This window comes from Seriola aureovittata, chromosome 12 (assembly GCF_021018895.1).
Source record: "Seriola aureovittata isolate HTS-2021-v1 ecotype China chromosome 12, ASM2101889v1, whole genome shotgun sequence".
Taxonomy (NCBI): Eukaryota; Metazoa; Chordata; class Actinopteri; order Carangiformes; family Carangidae; genus Seriola; species Seriola aureovittata.
In genome coordinates this window covers 4,844,035-4,858,414 of record NC_079375.1, presented here as the reverse complement: position 1 = coordinate 4,858,414, position 14,380 = coordinate 4,844,035, and the positions used below count along the sequence as shown (strand labels likewise).

General features: G+C 41.2%; 1 protein-coding gene across 7 annotated transcripts in view; it reads right to left on the bottom strand.

Annotated features, from left to right (window-relative positions):
- Positions 1-14,380, bottom strand: part of LOC130178684 (partitioning defective 3 homolog) — a 243,403-nt gene that overhangs the window by 207,493 nt on the left and 21,530 nt on the right. The window lies entirely within an intron of this gene.

Sequence of the window (14,380 nt, the reverse complement as noted above, 5' to 3'; positions counted from 1 at the left end):
CTCACTTTTGTGTCCACGATTAGAAATATTACATTATCTTGCAAAGCAAAGCATTACTTGGCTGGGTATACGATATTTTTATATTTTACTGTCTTTTACAAATGGAGATTGAGAAAAAGCCCAGGTGATACTGGATCATTCTGAGATCTGAGAATAAAAACTATTCCACTGAAATACTTTTTATGTGATAGAAGTTTCTCCAAGGATCCCTCAAGTGTGCTGCGTAAAGAGTGTATGTACTGAGGCAGAATATCTTCCAGAGAAACAATTAACTTTATTTATTTATTAACAATGGCGACACTTAGCCTAAGCCTCCAAAATCCAGTATCAGTCAAGACCTAGAAAATATCAGGCATTGAATATATTGAACAGATTCTCTTTTGAGCAAAATTTAATGTAATGTTAATACATTTAAAGTTATGGTCTGGTCTGGTTCCAGCTATTAAAAAGAAATGCAATGAGCAACTAACGGTGTGTTGTAGTGTTAAAATAAACATGACAAAGAGGAAGCTGAACAGGCCAAAGTGAGGGTTGGTCAAGGGACAAGTGAAGGTTTTACTAACTCTCAGTATAAATCTGTTACTTCTTTAATGATGGCAGAGACCCACTGGCCACTGTGTGACACCAGAACATGGCCAATGCCATTCAATTTGTATGGGCGTGGTGAGATAGCAAACTGGATGGGTCAAAAGTTGAACATGTTTAACTCAGGGCAGATTTTTTACCACATTCAAAAGTTGTTGTTGTTTTTTTTTTGTTTTTTTTTAACTGTTTTTAACTGTATGCAAATGAGAATAACTTTCACCTGTGAGCTCTGGTGGTGATAAAAGGAGAGTGATGTAATGTTGGACCAAAAAGTTTTGTTTTTAGCTGTGGAGGAAAAGATCATTGTTGCCGTTTCTGAGATTCCCCTCTTTGCATCCAAGACAATGATACAAACAAAAAGTGCCGCTTGGTGCACTGGTCCTGCACATTGTCCGAGGGTTGAAGGTCGCACCAAGCAGGTCAAGCTCGGGTTGTGTAAACACTGATCCTCGGCTCAGATGATCTAACACCACAGAACACACAGCAGCAGTCCAGAACTCAACCAGCCTTTTCAAATCAAAGCAGCAAGCGGTCGCCTAGCACGATAAACACACACTGGATTTATTGTGGTAACACTGATATTCTGATCGTTGCTGGAGACCTGTACAGCCTCAGACTACACACTGACACATGCCATCATAGGTGCGGCAGGAGGCTGTACGCATCACCACAATGTCCCTGGAAGATCTGGACTCGGACTTCCTGTCAGACGAGGGTGACTATGAAGCCGAGAAGAACTTCAGTGATGGTGAAAACGATGATGAGGCGAACTACGAGGAGCTTGTCTACCTGCACAACAATCTGATGTGCTTCGCTCACATCTACAGCAACAACATCATGCTAGACATGGAGGTAGGGCAGCTACTGATTCATCTATCAACAATTCTTTCGATAAATGACAAATGCCCTCGTTACCAGAGGCAAAAACGATGTCTTCCAATTCATTTTCAACAGTACGAGGATGAGGCTTGGTCAAACTTCGACTCTGAGAGTGCAACTTCAGAGCTGGCTCTCATTGACAACTACATCTCCAACATTTTTGAAGACGTGTCCTTGAGGTCGGAGGCGTCGCGATCTGACACTGAGGACCGAGGCGTGCAGTGCAATCACGACTTTGTCCAGCTGTATGAAGAAATTGTCTCCACATATTCCTCCAGTTCGTCAGCTTCCTCAGAGAGCGCAGAGGGACAGATGACAGACGCAGACGATACCAACAATTCGCAGGACGGAGCTGCAGGGGGACCGCTGTGAAGCCGAGAGCAACTGTCTAATTATCAACTGCTACAATCGCTGTGGGGCTGTCAGCTACAGGTTAATCACTCCACATTATTTAGACTGTTAAAAATAACAAGTTGTAAACCTCATTTCTAACAACCAATGGTGTGTTTGACCTTTATAGCGTCACTGTTTGGTGATAACGGGCGACCGTATGTCCATCCCAATCTCATCAACTGATATCTCAGTAATGCTTTGAGGGAATTTCTTCAGATTTGGCACATATGTCCACTTGGACTCAAGGATGAACTGGTGGTCAAAGGTCAAAGGTTGAGGTCACGGTGACTTCACAAAACACAGTTTTCTTTCATGTGATATCTCAAAATCATCTTGAGGGGATTTGTTTAACCTTGACACAAACATTCACTTGAACTCAAAGATGAACTGATCAGATTTTGGTGGGAAAAGGTCAAAGGTCACTGTGACCTCACAAACTCAGACACCAATTGTGACACAATTTAACTTTAATTTCTATAAGGATGAAATCAAGTGATGACATTTCATATCCAAATGGTCAAAGGTCAACTTCACTGTGACATCATAATGTTCTGCAAAAACACTTCTGGCCATTATTCAATGCTGTAACTCAGGAAGGAGAGATTGTGACCATATTTCCTGCTTAACTTTGCTGGTTGGCGACGGCATACAACCAGGAGACGGCTATTCTAGTTTGTTATGAATTGGTTGAACTACACATGTGCCACCTGCCTGGTGCTGAACTTCTCTCAGGGTTAAGATAAGTTTTTGGTACATGACAGCTATGCTTGGAAAAGACAAAATCCATGTTTTCAAGTAAAATGTAACAACCAACACGGGCTCCTCACAGCAGGAAGTAAATAAGATATCTAAAATATCAATATCCTGTATTTGATCATCCTGGTAGTCCAATTCATGAACGTATGGAGAAAACTAGCAGAGAACTGGAGCTCCTATTAAGTAGTGAGATCAGTCTGGGCTGTCACATACACAGTCAATGAATGCATTGGTAGATATCTTGGCGACAAATTGCTTTTTGTTCAGTCTGAACACATGTTTACACACTATCCACTTCCTTCTTTATGCCACAAACAAATGCCCCTTTGTGCCATAAAGCAATGCAGCAACATTCTGCCAAATCCAGCCTGGTGATTCACAATGTACAATGTACAAAGTGGATGCATGTAGGTTAGTGTTCTTGGTCACAAAACTCTCTCGTAATCATGTGGTCACAACTTCATGTATAGCTGCTACAGAAACGTGTCTGTTCTGTCCTCTGTATCTCTATCAATTTGCTCTACCTCTATTGTACAGGTATTTTTAGCCTGCCTCAGTCCTGTCACTACCCCGTCTCATTCACTTTCAATCATTTTCATCTCTTCTCCCCTTCCTCCCCTCACCCCGCCTCAGCCTTCTACCATTTCCGTCTCACACTCTCCCTCTATGTCCTTATAAAACTTTAACAAAACGCTGTCCTACGCTTGACACACATTAACGGATGTTTCATATTCAAAAACTCTGCAGTGAATCCTCTCTGGGAATCCTTCTCCTATCCACCCAGTCCACTGTAGCCCTGCGGTGCTGCATTGATGCGGGTTTACAGAAGATCAAAACACATTTCTAGTGTAACTCTTAATTTGCATGTTTAGTGTGACATAATTTTTTTTTCACTCTCCAGAGTGTTTCCCATTGCTACAAAAAGAAGAAGAAGAAAAAGAAGCATTTTGCTGCAGCTTTCTCTCCTTCTCCCTCTCAGTTTGGTTAGAATGGATGGGGTGAAAAACGACATGTGGGAGATCTGAAAGAATAATTAAGTGATTGTAGATTTAGGATTAGGGGTGGAGGGGAGGTATTTAAAACCAAGGCCAGATGGAGGAAGTCACTTTGAGGCAGTAAGTTGGTGGAAGCTGCTAAAATTAAGACAACATGGTACTTATCTTGTGTTGGGGCAAAAAAAAAAAAGACACAACCTGATACAATCTGTGCTAACACATGCTTTATCCTCACAGCAGGCAACATCAACGAACACAGGATTATGCACATACAGTAGGCTTATTGTCACTTAATTTCAACTGTGTGATTCCTGGCGGTCTCTATACACAGTATCCGCCCTTAAACCACAAATGGCAACTAACAGTGCAGCTACTTTTGGTTATATACACAGAGGTTTGCAGATCTCTTCCTGAGACCGCCATCAAAATGGTGAAGAATGGACCGTTTTTACCGTTTTCTATGTTGTGTACTGCAGAAGAATGGACTGATGGAGAAAGACAGAAATGCTGGAAGTCATCTTTTAACCAGCAAATTGCAAATAGAACTGGAACTGCTGCTAATTCACTTTATAGTTACATCATATACACCTGCAATTCAAAGCTAGATGTCAAAATTCAAGGTTCAATTTATTCATCTACGAAAATCATGGAAATGACAGTGCTCCTCATTCTAATCAGCCAATGCTGATTGACCAGAGGTGGTCATTGCTTTGCAAGTAAGAAGTAAGATCATGAGATCGTGCCCTATAGTCCTAAAGACAAGCCATTATGTGCTGGATACAAAATAAGCAAAAAGGTGATTAATGTGTATGTTCATACCTTCCAAAAACTCCCTGCTCAAGCAGCGTGACCAACTACTGCTGGAAGTCACGAGCGAGTGCAAACCACACCTTTGCCCACTACATCACATAAGGTATAAATACCCTCAACATAGAATAAAACATTAATTCAAAACAATCCTAAAATATATTCCACAGAATGAATAAGATAAAACATGAGTTTAAAAAGAAACTAAAAGAGAAACTAAAATTAAAATTGATGTCATCCTCACCAACGTCTTGTACAGTTTCATCCCTTGAAGAATAAAACGGTGAGCACAGGATTTGGGAATAGTGGGAGTAGGTGGACCGAAGCTTAGAAGCCTGGTGGTGCAACTAAAAACGTCTTGTATTTGAAGTAAGTATAATTATGATGCAGACTTCAACTGGCAACCGACAGGTCAAAAGGTAGGTTTGATCATGTATTCATGTCAGGAGAGGATTCGACGAGGTGTGCCCTGACATCTGAAAAGGAACGAAACACCAAACTGCTCTTTGTATGGTTGAGGAGGACCGTGGTTGTAATGTGCAGCTCAGGCGTGATTAGAAAAACACGAAGCAGGTCACTGCTGGAAAAAAAACACTAGTTTTAGAAGGGAACCCTCCCTGGATAAATAAAGGTTAACTACTACTTGTTTCCTAAAGACCTCAGAGAATGTTTTAAATAGAAACGAGGACTTAAAATCTTTTGTAAAAATGTGCTCACGTCCATGTGAGTGATCAGTTTGTCACTTTTTCAAACAGAGAACGTCTCTGGCTTCTTCAAACATTAACAGCAAATTTATCTCGCAGACAAACACCTCTCCCCTCCACTTATCAGCTCCGACAGATCTTCTTTCAATGTTGGTCTGATGTTGGGATGTGTGCACAGCTACAGCAGGGCTACACGCTGCACATGAGGGGCGAAACCAAGGTTGAAGTAAGAAACAAAAGAGCCTTTCATTCAAGTATAATGACACCAGTGAGGGGAGAGAGGTGGAAATTGGAAAATGCCATTCAAGTGCTACGTGATGTGTGTAAAACCACAGGCAGATTTCTGCACGGAGACAGACGTGTCGGCGTGGCGTGGTGACGAGGAACCGCAACCGCTCTGCTCGTATGGTTGTATACGTGTGAAAGTGTGTATGCTCCAAGTGGAATATCCAAAAAAAAAAAAGAAAAAAAAAAAGTTGTCAGTTTCATGTCTGGTCTACTTAAAACTTGCCATTTCCACTTTTTCTTTTTTTTTTTTTTGTTTGCCATCACATTTCTCATCTGATTCTGGTTATTGTAAAATAAGGTTTCTTATTTTCAATGATGTATTGATCATAAGGTTTGGGTTGATATCGAATGTCGCATTATTTCGTGCCGCATGCAATCATTTTCATAATATTGATTCCCCCCCCCAGTTTTGCACTGCTGCCGAGACCGACCCTCATTTCACTGCTTTGCTTACTTGCCTTTCTTACATTGTACCAAGGCATGTTACAAATAAAACACTCGATTGCTGTTTAGAAGCAGCATCTCTTATAAATGAAAGATAATACACTAATAATGTTTTTTGGACATGTCAGGACATTAAATCTGCCTCAAAACATGGGTAAAAATTGGCAAAAAAAAAAAAAAAACTCCAAAAGCCTGGCCTTCACTTTATATCGTTTTTTTATTAAGGTCTGTGAAAGGATCGACAGTGACAGAGAGGGAGACAGAGAGATAAGGATATGAGGTGATGGAGGGGAAAAAAAAGTAGTGAATAAAGGTTTGAGTCTTGGACGCAGTGAAAGACCTTTGGCAGGCTCCTCGCTCCGACTCTGTTTTTGTGGCCTTGATTGAAATCCCTTTCCCCTCCTTCCCTTCCAGACTTAATATTTATAACTAAGGGACCACAGCCTTTGCCCCCGCACATATACACACAGCCCGACACAGCAGGTCGGGGGGCAGTTGTTAATTCTGCTGAGAGTAGATGGCGAGCAGCGAGTCTGGCAGCGGTCCAGGCCCTTGAATTCCACTTGGCACTTACATGGGGAGGAATGTTTGGCACTTGTGCAGGAGTGACGGTGCTGCGCAGTCAGTCAGAGGATGTGAACAGTGACATATGTGGCAGCACATCAGAACACATACCTGTGCTGTGATGTGTGTGTGACTGTGATCAAACTTTGGAGAATGCTGCACCTTTAAAGATCAATAGGCTTGTCAACAGTCCAGCCCATATATCACGATTTACCATATTATCATCATCATTTTATATATATTTTGTTTTTAATAATACATGCGAGGTGTTTCTTAATGAAATATAAATATACATCATCACAGTAAGCAGGATACTTACTTTTGTTTTTTTATAAACCCAAAACTGAAGCCTTAAAAGGAAACATACTTCAAATCCCATTTATAGAGCACATACACACTGTGATGACAGATAACAATGAGCATAAAGGAATCAGATACAAAACCATAATAACAAACAGAAACATGAGTCACAGCTTTCTTTCGCCCATCTATTCCTCAACAGTGTGCGTTCTCATCTTGTGCTCCTCAGCAGCAATCACAGCCTTTGCATCAAGGTCAATGCTCTATCATTCAATCTATCCATGTTTCACTCTTGTGTCCCTCCACTGAACTCCACTAATGTTGTGGCCGTTGTCTTAGAGAAAGAGAAATAGAGCCGAGACAGAAACCAGAGCGAGAAACACTGGCAAAAGCAAACACCACAACGGCACCAAGCAGCAAACAGAACAATGTCGCCATTCAAAGAAAGCCTTGTATCTGATCAAAACAGGCAGCCGCTTGGCAGTTTAACGCACACCACTCTAAAAATAGTCAAAATTAAACCTACGCCCGCGAGTTGACGTAAAAACAGAGGCAGGTAGGTTTAATCAGCAGATTTTATTCAGCACATTAAGCTTTAAATGTACCAAACAAGAGCATCTTTTATTTCGGCTTCAGCGTGCGTGAACCTCGGTCCGCTTTCAGTGGTGGGAATAGAGAGCTCCTCCTCATATAAATTACTCATTTGATGAACAGAATCAAACAAAATGGCAACCTGTGCAAAATGCAAAAGAACAAGAGGCTCTCACACGCGGCGTGGAGGGACAAAAGCAGGAGATTTTCAGCCTGTAGCCTGATTAACATAATGAATAATAAAACAATCACACAATGTCTTCAAATTCCACCTCCTGCGCAGTGAAACCCAAGGCGGCCTGAGAGGAAGAGAGGACGGAGAGATGGAGGCTCAGGTCCGCAGGGCTGGGAAGTAAAGACGACGACGTGGTTCACAGGAGAGAGAGAGAGAGAGGAGGTAAATTCATGAGGCTGCAGTTTTGCCTCCAAACAAACTGAATCATCCTGATGGAGATTAGACTAAAATCTTGTTTCCACCACAGTTATTTGGAGTTTTTAAAGAGTCTCACACTGGCTGAAGTTAGGAATCAACCTTTAAATTTCTTCTCTATAGCAATCTCTTAGAAAGGACAATGCAATATGTGTTTGAAAATGACCATTTTCAAATGTATTTACAGTGATTTGTGGTGTGTTTTCTTACTGTTCCAGACAGCCATTAGTTACCATTACTTCCATAGGACATAACACAGTAGCTGAGTTGGCAGCATGATAAAATGTATGTACAGTGAATGTGGTTTGTAGTAAGTGGGCTAAAAAGAGAGAATAAACACACACAACCACAGTCACACACTCGCATAGCTTTATCAATTCATTTACTTCTGGCCTCTGCTATAGCAATAAGCAGCTTAGTAGAGAGAAAGCAGAGGAAACACAGTTCAAAAAACATCACCACAGTGACCTTCACGCAGGTTGTACGTTAACTGGCTGATGAAGAGAAATCAATGGGAACAGAGAGGATGCTGGGAGCATGTGTTTTCTCACCAAACAGAGGTGACCAAGAGATAAGATGTGAGAGGGTTCAAAGAATCTGAACTTTTCACATCAACTACATTTTTAACCACTGACTGACTCCTTTTCTCTCGGTCTTGTTTCTTTTTTATTCATTAATTTTTAATTATCTATTTATTTTATCTTTTAGAATTGAATCAAATAAATGGCCAACTGCCAATCATTCATTTAGCTTATTTAGCTTCTGTGATGCATTAAGGTGCCTATTACTCCATCCGCACTTTTAAAACAACCACAGTGGAGTTTTCTCAAGGGCAGAAAGTAAAGTTGTTTTTATTATCCTAGAGTTAGGGTGTGTCCGCAGTGACAGTAGCGACACAGGATGGAAAACAACACACATCCTCCAAACTGACATGGAAGGATTTTTTTTTAAACCAAACTGACACTGTGAGTAACAAGTCAGATGTTTTTTTTTTTCCCCCAAGTAGCATTTACTGGTTCGCAGTTTATTTAAGAAGGAACTCGTGAAAGAAGCGCTCTGTGGTCGTCATTCAAAGCCAGACTCGATGGGCACGGCGCAGTCCTTAGAAAAGTTCCCATGCTGAAATGTTTGTGCTATGTTTGGCACTTCCGTCGGTTAGAAGGGCCTAACAACCATCTAATCACGTAATGTTCACAAATGACCGCCTTCTTATCGGTCAAATTGTTATTTTCATTCCATTAGGCTTACTGTAAGAGAGAGGCACAAATACATTACTCCAAACCACCTCTGACTCATTTTCACAGGGTGAAGTGTTTTTTTTTTTTTTTTGGGTGCAGCCGTGACCTGAACAGGGTCAGTGTTAGTGTAGCTGCAAATACTTAGTGTTTGTTATAATCTTTTTGTCGCACTAGGTGAGTTTATTGTATCAGGGCAAGACAAAGGGAGTTTTTTCCTTCCCACTGCGGCCAAGTGCTGCTCATTGTGGGATCTGTTGGGGTTCTCTCTATAGTTTTGTAAGGTCTTGACCTTACCTTGTAAAGTCCCTTGAGATAATGTATGTTACGATTTGGCACTATACAAATAAATTGAATTGAAATTCAGACAAATCAAGCTGTTAACCACACAACTGGATTAAATTGTCAAGACTAATTGTCCTGTAAAACAGTCTGTATTAAGGCAGTGGTTTTCTTTCCACATCCATGTGTATGTGAGAGTCCGCTAGGGTCAGTGTCCAAGGCTGTGGTGCGGACATCCGTATAGCCACCAATACAAGGGTAGTGACTGTCCATGCGGTGAGAAACAAACATGGACGCTGAGTTTGAAGAGAGGCGGTGTGAGGAGGTCGCCGCTACCCCTCACCTCTACAGTTCATCTTCAAAATGATAATTACAGCAGACTCTTCTTCTTCTTGCACAGATATCGCCATTTTGATCTGATTCGTAGTTTACATGAGGGGGAATACGTAGACGACGATCTGCTGTGCTGTGCAAAATTCTGCATGAGATAGGAAAAGTAGACTGTCCTGTCTAAACTGCATAATGCCAGAAAACTGTGGGCATTCGTCTGTGTAAAGAAATGTCTTTGAGCTTGTCAGAACAGGAAACCACGACCAATGTTGTAACTGCTTTTGAAAGCCATCCTCTTTAACAATGCAAAAAAAAAAAAAATCCTGCCTTTACAACACGAAATGAACAAAGCTCTTGCTTGAACTCAGAATATCCTTTAAAGAGTTTGCGTTCTGCATTGCAAAGGATCTCCTGGTCAACCAGGGAAAACAAGAATGTAGGAAATTACTGTCGAGTTCTGTTTTTCTTAAGGGTCAGTCTAAGAGAAAATGGGGGGCTGGTAAATTGAAGACACACGTCGGAGTGGCGTCTACAGTTACACCAGCTGTCAGCCTGCCAGCGATCACCCCTGGCCCAACTGCTTTTAATCCTTAAACAACGAGGAGGACTGAGATCAAGTCCAAGAGGGAAAAAAAAGATTTACAAACTCTTAAGACGATTTTTCAAAGGGGCAAAGCTGAGAACTAAATCTGGCAGCAGTCCACATGTGCCTGAGTCAATAAATACCCTAAGGAGGCCGCAAAATAATGCAGTCGAACAAAAACTTCTCTTCTAGAGAAAGCGCTTCAACACATGATTAGGCAGGAAGGCCCCTAAAAAACAGGAAAAAGCTGGTGGACTTTGACTTGATGAACGCAGCCCGCTCACCTATCAATGCGGTTTAAAACAACCTTCACACCTCAATATTACTGACAGACATCTGACATTTGGGTTTTGTTCTTTTCCAGGTATGACAAGCACATATGTTCTGGTATGACAGCTGAGGAAAAAGGAGAGGAGAGGAAAAAAGATAAAAAACCACCTCTCTCCTGACAAGGTTATTGACAGAACTAGACAGACAGATCTGAGAAAATACAAGATAAAAGCTATATTCTTGCTTGATCTCCTGAGTGGGAAAACTGCAAAAAGTGAGAGAAGTGGATATAAAGACAAAAAAAACAGAGATAAAGAGATGGCAAGAGAGAAAAAATACAAGAGACAGGAGGGCAGAGATAGAATCAGAGGCTGAGTCAGAGGAAACCGGCTCAGGTGCACTGGAAACCAGCCATCTGAAGTTCAGAGATATTTGATCCTCCGTGGGTGTTGTCATCCTCCACTGACCCGCTCTAGCGAGCAGAGGTGAAAGCTTCAGCAAAGAACAGACGGTGACACAAGAAGAATTCAATAGCATCAATTAGGCACGTTTGCGATTCTCTATTGATTCCCCTGCAGGAGGAATTAGTCGTCTCCCATCGTCCGACTGCAAAAGGACATCCCAGTACAGAGGCAGGGGGAGAGGGACTTCTCCCCCTCAGGCTGGTGAGGATCTCTCTCAGGACGTTTCATGCATTGTCTCACTTTTAGTCAGGTTTCATTTGTTTCTAATGAGGTTTCGATAAAAATAGATTTGTCACGGATCCTTTACAACAAAAGCATTCAGGATATAGTTGTTTAAAAAAAAAAAAAGCAGTGACAACTAGAACTACTGTTCAAAGATTTTCAATATCAGTACAAGTACCGATACTTTGAGCTCGATACCGACTTAACGAAACTTTTTTTTCCCCAATACTAATTTTATCAAATCCATTTTAACAAAAAGAAAAATTGCAGTAAACATTACAGTACGAATTTTAGTTTTATTTTTAAGCTCGGCCTCTTTAAACACTCAAACGTGTTTGTGTAAATAAACAGCCAATCACCAGCATTGTTGGTCCAAGCATGCTGCATGCTTATTGGCTCACTGATGCTGATGAGATTTACTTATTTGCCCCTTATGTATCAAAAGTTGGTATCTCATGTTAAGACATTTTTCCATCCTCGATAGTATCAAACCAATAAGTTCGGTCCATGAAAGTGAAAGTATATGCCCCAATCATGCTTTTTCCATGTATAGCAATGTCGATATGTTTGACAATTAAAGACCTCTGCATCACAGCTGTGTCCTTAATATTTTGTACAGGTTCATATAGTGTTTTGTATTTCTATCTAACATCTGTGGAGAGTCAGAGCGAGTATGGACAAAATTTAGATTTAGCACGAAGAAGCTACTAAAGTTCAAAACACTTAAATAAACCACTTCAAGGATGTGGTGCACTTGCATGTCACTACATAGAAAGAAAAAATACTTTGCCCACATCCCTGCCACCATATGCTGTTGTGGTTTCAAAGTGCTGTCTGCTGTTTATTTGTTTTGGGTGCTCCACAGTTCATTCACAAGTCACTCAGTCACTCACAAAGCTTTGCCATTGCAGTGTTAGATTAGTTGGTTTAAGATTAGACATTTTTGACAGCTGGTGTATGTTCAAGCAAAAGAAAAAAATGGTAAACAATGGGCCAGGCTTTCTGATCAGGGCCTGACAAAAAAGTCTGGATCTGACACAATCCCGATCCTGTAACCCAGCTCAGGGTATACACATTCCTAGAGAGCATGAATGTGTATATGAAAACAGGACTAGTCAGAGCTCAACATATAACAAAAGGCATCATAAGATGTAATAATGATACATGACCTTTTCATAACCAGTCAGAAGCAGAGTTCTGTAGCACCACAACAAACCACAAACAGAGAAATAATAAATATGTTTGCAGACCAGCAAAGGTAATGTTCAAACATACCTGTACCTGGCTGACTTGACAAGACTCCACCTTTAGTGTCTTCTTCAGAGCATAGTGGTGTTTCCACATCTCATCTGTACCTTGAACTACACACACACTCCACTGACCTCCCTCCCCTGTAGCAGCTAACCAGGTATTCAACGCTGCAAGTGACCTGTGTGCGCACCAGAAGCTTGTGATTCTCTACATGTGTGTGCAGGTACAGGCGTGTGTTTGTGCATGTGACATTTTATGCAAAGTTGAACTGCGTGTTTTCTTTTCAGTACATGTGCACAGTTGTGCACTCTAGGGTCTTCTTGATAGATAGCCCTGAAAGGGGACACACGCTGCAACACAATAACCTGTTCTCCTCATTGAGAGACATTGCGTATCACATTCCCACAGTGTCACCGGTTATTGATACTCTGGCACGGCAACAAGAGGCTGTACAGGCTGAAGTGCGGGAGAAATCATGTTGATACTTGAGCTCCAGTAGCAGAGTGCTCCATTTGCATTCATATGCCATCATGTTTTCAGCTGTATCAGGGAGGATTAATCTTTTCAAGTTACATTTATCTCAATTTAAATCAGGACATTTTCTGAAACAATCTTGGCTCAGCGTAAAAAAGGTCCTCAACAGGTATGGTGAGTTAGATTAGAATTACACATATACTGATATAGACATGTTGACTATCAGATTAGGGCTACAACTAATGGTTCATTATTGCTTAACTGGCGTATTATTTTCTTGATTTATTGTTTCGTCTATAAAATGTCAGAAAATTGTAATAATTTTTTTCCCAGAGCCCAAAGTGATGTCTTCACATTGCTTAATGCAGTGGCTCTAAATTTTTTTCCCCATCAAGGATCCCTACACTGATACAAGTTAGACCACAGACCCCACATCTGATAAGACTTCTGCTTTTATAAGTTTTATTACAGAAAACATTTGAAACATATGACAAAAACATACATTTGTGATTGTGTTATCTATGAATGGGATTATAGTGGAAATAAATTATTCCCATTTTTAATGGGAACCCCCAGGAACCCTTAAAGGACCCCTGGGGGAAGTTAAGGATATTCATTTTACTGTCATGGAAAACCAGCAAATGTCGACATTTGAGAGGCTGGAAGCAGCAAATTTCTCGGCTATCAAAACAGTTACTTTTCTGCCAAGGAACTAATTGATTAATCAACTAATTGTTTCAGTGGTAGACCAGATCGCATCTGAGACTTCTTCAAGGAGTTGGCTTCTACAAAAATTAGGCTGAAATGCAAATTTTGAGGCTATCAACCATTAATTTCTAAACTTCTCCACAGCTTTCATTGACCGTCAGGCTACGAAACATGTCCAACCTGTAGAGGAAGACACCCATTTCCAAAATGTAAAGGGCAGCCAGATGCGACATGATAGATGTGAACATAAAACCATATGATCTCACAGTGCTGAATTTCCACAGACACATGGTACAAAGCCATGAAAACAATAGCAAGAGAATGTCAGAAGTCGAGGGTTGGTAACGCAGACATGAGAACGGTGGACAGGTGCAGGACACTCTACAGGCAGCTGGCTTAGATCAGATGAAACAATCTATTGAGGCTGAACAAAGCGAAGCCATCAGGCTCAAATCACTGGCAGCTGAAAGGACGACACAGACATCGCACTGGGTTGGGGATTCTGTGCCACGTTCCACTCACAACTTCATTTCTAGGCCTTATGTAATTTCGCAAACAGGTCTTCCATTCTGTGATTGTGCTAATTAAAAATATGCAAGAGTCTGGTATCATCTTGTGTACCCCCGAAGTACTAGATGGGTGGGGTTCAAAACACAGGGCAAGAAATTTGGGAAAGTCAGCCAGAGATTGGCAAGTCAAGTCACTGGAGTTGTCTGTACCTGAACCTAAACTGCTTCAGTGCAATCAACCCCCTTAACAACTTCAAGCACAAAACAACCAGCGGCAGGACTCTATTGGATTGTGGTCAGAGCTGTATCATATTAC